The sequence below is a fragment of the Vipera berus genome, assembly GCF_964194415.1.
Source record: "Vipera berus genome assembly, chromosome: 3".
NCBI lineage: Eukaryota > Metazoa > Chordata > Lepidosauria > Squamata > Viperidae > Vipera > Vipera berus.
The window spans coordinates 209300391-209310199 of record NC_138204.1 but is presented as its reverse complement, the minus strand read 5'-3'; the positions used below and the strand labels follow the sequence as shown (position 1 = coordinate 209310199).

Genomic DNA, 9809 nt, shown 5'->3' with positions numbered 1-9809 from the left:
CAACAAAATCTCATTTTAATGTATGCTGATTAGTGTACATTTAAAGTGGCAATAAAATTCTATTCTATTCTATTCTATTCTATTCTATTCTATTCTATTCTATTCTATTCTATTCTATTCTATTCTATTCTATTCTATTCTATTCTATTCTATTCTTCTAGTTATCCAAGATATGAAGATCATATTCTATTCTATCTATTATTCTATTCTATTCTATTCTATTCTATTCTATTCTATTCTATTCTATTCTATTCTATTCTATTCTATTCTATTCTATTCTATTCTATTCTATTCTATTCCATTCTTCTAATTATGCAAGATATGAAGATCATATTCCTATTCTATTCTATTCTATTCTATTCTATTCTATTCTATTCTATTCTATTCTATTCTATTCTATTCTATTCTATTCTATTCTTCTAATTATCCAAGATATGAAGATCATATTTCTTTTCTATTCTATTCTATTCTATTCTATTCTATTCTATTCTATTCTATTCTATTCTATTCTATTCTATTCTATTCTATTCTATTCTATTCTATTCTATTCTTCTATTCTATTCTCCAAGATATGAAGATCATATTCCTATTCTGTTCTGTTCTGTTCTATTCAATTCTATTCTATTCTTCTACTTATCCAAGATATGAAGATAATATTTCTATTCTATTCTATTCTATTCTATTCTATTCTATTCTATTCTATTCTATTCTATTCTATTCTATTCTATTCTATTCTATTCTATTCTATTCTATTCTATTCTATTCTATTCTATTCTATTCTATTCTATTCTATGGTGTTTTGGCTATCCAAGATATGAAGATCATCCCAGTTGCCTATCTAAAGGAAGCCGCGGACCTGTATTGAATAGGAATAATATAAGCTGGAGTCTGATGAGCACTTTTAATCTTTTACCAAGAAAGCCACATGTATAAAGTGACTGGCAATACAGTGCCGGATGATGGGTCCCTCAGGTCAGATGGCACTCAACATGCTCCTGAGAAGAGCAGATCATCTTTGGAGAACTGACAGCACTTATGACATGGCTAGATTGAAGTCTTCAGGCTGTCTAACTGCTGATATCACCACACAGGAAAAGAAGCTACCAGATAGAATTACCTTAGAAGAATTGAGAGTTGACCTTGCGGTCAGAGAAAAACTGAACCGGTTGTTTAATGGGGGGGACTTGCAGAGAGATTACAGAGTCCCGAGAAAGGGAAGTACGAGAGAGAAACCCAGGATAACTCCACATACACTTTCTTCACTTTCAGGTGGTAAGGCGGGTCACACAGAAGACCCCGGAGAGGCTCTCAAGATTCTGTTATTCTTACAATAAAGGACATTTCTGGAATCCCTGCTGTGTCTCTGTTTTGACCTTGCCAATCTCAAAGCACTGACAATTCCATTGGGGGAATGCAACCTGAGAACCATGGACACAGGAACGCTAAGCAGAGTGCAATGTGACAAGAGTCCACAAAGACAGGCTAGGCATCGGTGAATCGACTGGAATTAGACGCTCTGGGTAAACAGAATATAGCAGGGTTGGAAAGCACCTTGGTGGTCTTCTAGTCCAACCCCCTGCTCAAGGCAGGAGATCCTGTACCATGTCAAATGGCTGTCGAATTTCTTCTTAAAAACCACAAGTGTTGGAGAACCCACAACTTCTGGAGGAAAGGCATTCCACTGATTAATTGTTCTGTCTATCAGCTAATTTCTCCTTAGTTCCAGGTTGCTTCTCTCCTTGATTGGTTTCCATCCGTTGCTTCTTGTCCTGCCTTTGGGTGCTTTGGAGAATAGCTTGACTCCCTCTTCTTTGGGGCAACCCCTGAGATATTGGAACACTGCTATCGTGTCACCCCTGGTCCTTCTTCTCTCTAGACTAGATATACCCAATTCCTGCAACCATTCTTTGTTATGCTTTAGCCTCCAGCGCCCTAAATCGTCTTTGCTGCTCTTCTCTGCATTCTTTCTAATCTCAGCATCTTTTATATATCCTGGCAACCAAAACTGAATGCAATATTCCAAGTGTGGCCTTGCCACTTCACGTAACACTTCACTGTAAGGAAGTGAGGAAGACCATTGTTATTTCAAGTTTAGACGTTGTTCTGATTTCTCCTCAGTAGGAATTTAGTGTTGACCGTGTAGTAAGAGAAGAAGCGAATAGGTTGCTTAATGAGGGGACTTGCAGAGATTAGAGAGTCCTCAGAAAGGAAGACCAAGAAAGAAACTCAGTGTCAAGCAATAACGTCGGAAACTTGACACTCAGGATAACTCCACCTATACTTCCTATGAAGCCGTTACCCTGCTTGTTTTTAACCTTTGTTTACTGAATTAAGGAAAGGCAGGTGGGAATCCTCACATAGCTTCAAAACTGTGAAAGCCTCAAACTTTCCATTCCCATCCCAGAATCATGTGCCACCCAGTCAAGATCAGGTCTTAAAAGTATCTCCTGACCATAGCAGGGCCAGGAAATCATGGTGCCATGCTGATAAAAAATGGTGGTTATTAGTTAAGAGTTTCTGCATGGAAACTGGTGTTAGGTATTGTAGAATCTGGCTGCCTACGGGGTCTTTGTTGTTGTTAAGGAGTTCCTGGCAGTTTGTAAGCTATTTGAGTGTTACTTTGCTTGGTGTGTATGCTTTTTTATGCTATGCTTTTCAATCGGTTTGCTTAAGCTAATCATAGAGCATCAAATCCCTTTATTTACTAGAGTGTTCATTGTCTCTGGGTCCAAAAGAACCAATTGCCAGGGCACCTGATCACTTGGCAAAACACACAATTTGTAAGTCAGAAGTTCACACAATTTGCTACTGAAGACATCAAAAATAAAGGAGGACATTTTTACTTTCGCAGTCAGGACGACTATTTTGATTCTGCGCAATCAATGACCAAGTATTAGTTTGACTTTGCAGGCAACACTTTAATAGTATGGTTATCGAATTTTATGCTCCAACCATTAATGCAGGAGAAGAGAAGATTGGAGAGTGTCATGTCAAATTCAATTTCAAATTAACAAAACTTGCGACCAAGATATATATACTGCTTGTGGTGGAGACTGGAGTGCCAAAATTGGAAATAGTCAGGAGGAAAGAGTTTGACAGTATGGATTAGAAAGGGGGGGGGGAATGAAGAAGACAATGACTTAAGAACTCCTGCAGTCTGAAGTGTTTCTTGTTGCTAACACCGTTTCCAAACAAAATGATCCCTATATAATAGATGCTATCAAATCAAATCGAGTATAGCATTGATACAAAGATGGGACCAGGAGCTGATTGTGAAACATATCACGCTATTTATTTATTTATTGTTTTATTTTAATTCCATTTATATCCTGCCCTTCTCCGAAGACTCAGGGCGGCTTACAAGCTTAGCAATGTGCAAATTCTAAGTCAAGCTAAAGTAGGAAAATAAGGCCAGTTTCCATGGCAGGATCCTGGTCATATACCCACTATTTACAAGCAACCATTTTAAAGTCCTGAACCTCGCTGATAAGAAACCACAGGAACTGTGGAATTAAGTCATTTTTTTTGGTTAAAGGTGGATATGAAGAGTCTGCCAAAAACTAAGGAAGATTAGAAAACAAACTTAATGTCAAAACAAATTGCCAAGACAAAAAAAAAGAAGCCAAAGTGAAAGATCTCCAGAAGAAATCTAACAAAATTTCTTAACAAAGAGAGCTGCTAGAACCAAAAAGTGTTATGACATCTGTTATTGGATCCTGGAAATGGAACAGAAAGGAAAGACACCAATGGACAGATAGTAGCCGATTTCAAAAAGATCAAATAAAATCGAAGGGATATACTGAATTTCTGTACAGTAAAGGCACCAGTGTCCAAAATGCTGTAGAAGATAAGATATTCCCTATTTATAAGTACGTACTAGAAGGCAAAGTTAGAACAGCATTCTGGCTATTGCCAAGCTGGAAGATTACAAGAATTGTAATAATAATAGAATAGAGCTGGAAGGGACCCTGGAGGTCTTCTAGTCCAGCCCTCCACCCCGCCCCCTTAAGCAGGAGAACCTATACCACTTCAGACAAGTGACCATCTAGTCTTTTCTTAAAAACCTCCAGTGATGGAGCCCCCACAATTCCTGGAATGGTTGCAGAAATATGGAAAGCAACAGAAGATCTAGTAAAGGGTCCAAGTAAACTAGGCCAGCAAATATAATGACACAATAGCCAAAGAAAGACGACTTAACAGAATGTACAATTCTTAATTTCACTTGCTAGTGAAATAATGCTTAGGATCACCTAGTGGCAGATTAAAGAGCCCTACATGGAAAGGGTGAGGTCACAAGTTGATGCTAGCTTTAGAAAAGGCCAAGGAACAAGACCCAATATTGATGATCCATGCTGGATAACTGAGAAAACCCCAGGGTACCAAAAAGACGTCAGTATGGGCTTCGTTGGCTAAAAAAAAAAGGCCTTCGTTTGTGCAATCATGACAAAATGTATTGTAGAAGGTCCTTAGGGAACCAGGAATCCCAGAACCTCTTTATTATCCCCTCATGTGAAAGCTTTGCACAGTCCAGCTGCACATGGCAAAACAAACTGGCTCCAGATTGGCAAAGGTGTGTGAGAAGGGTGTATATTTATACCCTTATTTATGCTGGGTATAATTTTAATAGAAGAGTTGGAAGGGACTTTGGAGGTCTTCTAGTCCAACCCCCTGCTCAGGCAGGAAACCCTATACCACTTCAGACAAATGGTTATCCAAGACTCTTCTTAAAAACTTCCAGTGTTGGAGCATTCACAACTTCTGGAGGCAGGTTGTTCCACTGGTTAATTGTTCTAACTGTCAGGAAATTTCTCTTTAGTTCTAGGTTGCTTCTCTCCTTGGTTAGTTTCCATCCGTTGCTTCTTGTCCTGCCTTCAGGTGCTTTGGAGAATAGCTTGACTCCCTCTTCTTTGGGGCAGCCCCTGAGATATTGGAACACTGCTATAGATATTGAAACACTGGTATATTATATTTATGGGACACCAGATTGAAAGGAGGTGAATGTGGTTTTAAAATTATTGTTAGACATTTTGGTATCCTGTGCTCTGCAGGTGACAGCTCAACACAAAGTGAGGATGATTTTTGATTAACTGAGTTTCTACCAACGGCATGGAATTAAATGTTGGATTCCCCCTTTCTCTTCATAGGATTTTGTACCCAGGAAGATTCTTGACATTTAATGAAAGTATTTTCTGCCTCTGTTTACTTCTGATTGCACCCATAGCAGATACCCATCTTTCTACAATATCCCGATATTCTTAAAAGAATTGTTGAGTTAAGTGACGTGAAAACTTAAGTCATCATCTGCGAAAAACTTTCCTAATTGAAGAAGATTCTTTTGCACAGGACAATTAAAAAAGAAACCCGTTTATTAACATCTCTACAAAGGTACAGTGATAAGTGATGAAACATTTTGGAGTTAAAACAAAGATCCAAAAAGGTATTTGTGTTACAAAGTTTAAGAAATAATAAAAAAAGACAAGGCAGCATAAAAATCATACTGGAGTTTCATCTACAAGCTGGCTATAATTTTGGAGGCACGTTGGTGAAGGAGAGATTTTCAAGCTGTCCATATCCATGACCGAAATCCCTGGAAAACAGCAGAACAAAGACACACAGTTGGGTTAGATATTTTTGAAATTAATAACAATTGATTGTTCTCTTGGGACTTTCACGTTGCATGGATGGAGCGTAGCAATTAGAAAGAGTAGTAATTTCTTTGAGGAAACTGAGAGACAACAGCAAATTATACCCAGGCCTGCCTGGCTTTTACTGTTCAGTAGAAATGATGTATGACTGAAAGCTTAAAACAGCAGGGCAAACATTAAGAGACCTTTTAATATTTCATGTTTTAAACGTAAGCTACCAGGGATATGCCAAAAACAGGGCTTGTCTTTATTTTGACAGCCTGCAACTTGAACCGTAGCATAACTTAGCCGTCCCCAATCTTTCCAGCTCTGCGGGGGAGGAGGATGGTTTTGCGCACCTGCCGCTTACACAAATGGAGTTTCGCGCACATGTGTACTTGCCCACCGCTTCTGCGGCCCAATTCTCAACGTGCCGCAGCCCAAGGGGTTGTGAACCCCTGATATAACAAAATCAGTAACTTGATTTTGACTTGAACTTAGAAAAGCTGTATTTAGGCATGTGCTATCCATACGTGCAAAAATCAAATTACAATGGTATCTCGGTACTCATCGTTAATTGGTTCCTTGAGGTGGGTTGAATACCGAAAACAATGAGTACCAAAATGTAGTGAGTCATAAGGCAGCCGACAGCGACAAGTTCTAGCTTGTGGGTTGACTGCCAAACAAACGATGACTATCAGGACAAAATGGGTCGAGTACCAAATTCGATGAATTTCAAAGCAGTTGAGTACCAAGATACCACTGTACTTCAGGTTATATGTATATGGATGCAATTTTTTCAGAACAATTTCGCTGAAACTGATTTCTTGAACATTAGAAGCACAATAGACCTCATCAATTCACCTGATCATTTCTCTACTTCTTTTTCTTCTTCTTCTTCTATGTTTTGCCTTATAAACAATTTTATCATATTGTTTTGGCCAGTGTCTGGTCCAATTGGTTAACAGTTGAAAAATATATGCAAGAGAACTCAGTCAATATGTCAGGCAACCCCCAAATTGGTGTTTTCTGACTTTAAGCTCCATAATCTGTTGCTATCACCCATACACACACACACACACACACACACACACACACACACACACATCCCAAAGTCCCCAACCAGCTATCCTGGCTCTAATATAGACTTCTAAATTATACTTCCTTTTTCAAAAAAACAAGGGAGAGTATTTTCTTTGGAAGATCATGCATTTGGAAAGAAATGTTGCCTAGGCAGAGATTTAACTTTTAATGAGCGCAACAAGAAAAAAAAATCTATCACCATTATGAAACAGTATGTATAAAAACTGCATTATTTTCAAGAATCATAAAAACAGAATGCTTTTTCTCGTAAACCTAGACCAATATTGAATAGTTTGGATCTGAACATATTAGATGTACGGATAATTGCCAAACTGAATCAATATCTCTACTTAAATGCATTAAAATTAAAATGAAGAATCAATTGGTTCATTTCTGAAACACCAGTACCTATATTCTATGCATTGGATAGCCATTTCATTTCCATCTCAAGTGGAGAAAGACCATTTAGCTCAGTAACTACAAGTGATAATTAACTGACAGACCAAAACAGAAAATATTAACTAACTTTGGAAAGAGGAAGACCCCCCCTCAAAAAAAGCTACCCAACGCTGCCTTCTGAAATCTCATACTTAACCCTAACTTCTATCTCTGCGAAATAATTCAGAAACATTTGGTCTAGACCAGGGGTAGGCAACCTTGGCTCTTTTATGACTGGTGGACTTCAACTCCCAGAATTCCTGAGCCAGCATGGCTCAGCTTGGAAACCTCTCCCTTTCCCCTCAGCGTGGCTGGCTCAGGAATTCTGGGAGTTGAAGTCCACGAGTCATAAAAGAGCCAAGGTTGCCTACCCCTGGTCTAGAACAAAGAAACAGCAGATACAACAGGTGTAAATCCTGGAGGTATATAAAAGAATACTGTTCAGCTGCAAATTAACACAGTTAACTTGTCAAATCTCCACAACTGTTTGAGAAACATACAAAACAGCAGAAGAACTGACATTTTTACTGATTTCAAACGGCCCAAACTCAACCGGTGAATCGACTCTTGTTTTTATATAAATTGTTTACTTGTGACAATATAGTGCGGGTAGGCCTCGGGTTATGACTGCAACTTCCGTTGCGAAGCAAGTCAGTTGGTTAAGTGAGGCACAGGTGATTTTACTGTTTTTGCTCTGGCTGTTAAACGAATCACATGGCCGTTAAGCGCATCTGGCTTTCCCAAGTGGCTTTGCTTATTAGAAGCTGGTTAGGAAGGGTGCAAGTGGCAATTATGAGACCCTGGCAGGCTGCAACTGTTCAGGTTAGAATAGAGCTGGAAGGGACCTTGGAGGTCTTCTAGTCCAGCCCCCCCGCTCAAGCAGGAGAACCTATACCGCGGGTCGGTAACCCGCGGCTCTGGAGCTGCATGCGGCTCTTTCAGCCTTCTGCGGCTCCCAGCCATTTGTAGAGAGACAGACACAGTCTAGAACAGGGGTAGTCATAACCCGACAGAGGCACTTGCGCTTTCCTTCTCTCTCTCTCTCTCTCTTTGTGTGTGTGTGTGTGTGTGTGTGTGTGTGTGTGTGTGTGTGTAACTCACGCTGTTCTCCAAGAAGCTGACAAGCTTATTGGGCGGGGTTCCTGCCTTTGCTGCATCTCCACAGGAAGCAGGAGAAAGCAGGGCAGGACAGCCAGCCCAATAAGAATGTGTGTCAGCTTGTCCAGAACAGTGTGAAGCCAGCTTTCCAGGTGAGCAGAAGATTGGAGAGAGGAAGAGGGGGGGGGGAGAGAGAGGGAGGGAGGGAAAGAGAGGGAGGGGGAGAGAAAGAAGTCATGCACAGCAGCCTCTATTTCTTTTTTAATTAAACTCTTCAATCAAGTTCCCCACCTCGTGCGTGCACGAGAGTTTTGCGGCTCCCAGTGTGTTTTTCCCCCTCTGGGAAACGGGTCCAAGTGCCTCTTTGAGTGTTTAAGGTTGCCAACCCCTGACCTATACCATCTCAGACAGGTGATTGTCCAGTCTCTTCTTAAAAATCTCCAGTGTTGGAGCGCCCGCGATTTATGAAGTCAAGCTGTTCCACTGGTTGATTGTCCTCACCAGTGCTTTTTTTGTAAAAGAAAAATGTGCCGGAACTCACACGTCATACAACCCGCCTTGCCTACCCTACAAGGTTCCATCCAAAAAAGGTGCCAGAACTCCGTTCTGAGTGTTCTATGAGAAAAAAAGCCCTGGTCCTCACTGTCAGGAAGTTTCTCCTTAATTCCAGGTTGCTTCTCTCTTCGATCAGCTTCCAATCATTGTTTCTTGTCCTGCCCTCTGATGCTTTGCAGAATAGTATGACTGCCTCTTCTTTGTGGCAGCCCCTCAGATACTGGAATACCGCTATCATGTCACCCGTTTCTTCTTTTTCTTTAGATTAGCCAAACCCAAGTCCTGCAGCCGTTCTTCACATGTTTTAGTTTCCAAGGCCTTTGATCATTTTAGCTGCTTTTCTCTGAACTTTTTCCAAAGTCTCAACATCTTTTTTTTTTTGTAGTACGGTGACCAAAATTGGTTGCAGTATTCCAGGTGTGGTTTTACTAGGGTTTTATAAAGCGGTACTAATACTTTGCGTGATGTTGATTCTGTGCCTGTTTATACAACCCAGGATTGTATTAGCTTTTCTGGCTGCTGCTGCACACTGCTGGCTCATAATCAAGTGATCATCCACTAGGACTCCAAGGTCCCTCTCACAGTCGCTGTTTTTGAGCCAGGTTTTGCCTAATCTGTACTTATACCTTTGATCTTTCCTGCTTTTCTCCACATTAAAAATCATTTTGTTGGATAGGGCCCATTGCTCAAGTTTGTCAAGAACTTTTTGAATCCTGAAGTTGTGTTCTGGGGTGTTGGCTATTCCTGCCAGTTTAGTGTCATCTGCTAATTTGATGAGTTCCCATTCTATTCCCTCATCTAAGTCCTGGGCCTAAGATGGAGCCTTGTGGTATCCCACTGCTTACTTCTCTCCATGTGGACGTAGTGTTATTGAGGACTACTCGTTGAGTACAGTTTGCCAGCCAGCTACAAATCCATCTGGTGGTGATGTTGTCTATTCCACCTTTTCCTAGCTTATCAAGGAGTAGGTTGTGGTCTACTTTGTCAAATGCCTTATTGAAATCTAAGTAT

At 40.3% G+C, this 9809-nt stretch overlaps 1 protein-coding gene across 5 annotated transcripts in view; it reads right to left on the bottom strand.

Moving 5' to 3' along the window:
* Window positions 1-5348: 5348 nt before the first annotated feature.
* The window catches only part of KHDRBS3 (KH RNA binding domain containing, signal transduction associated 3), a 118172-nt gene continuing 113711 nt past the window's right edge, over window positions 5349-9809 (bottom strand). For all 5 annotated transcript variants that reach the window (XR_014026038.1, XR_014026039.1, XR_014026040.1 and 2 more), the window contains one exon: window positions 5349-5587. The gene's annotated coding sequence lies outside the window, so the exon portion shown is untranslated. The remainder of the gene's footprint in view (window positions 5588-9809) is intronic.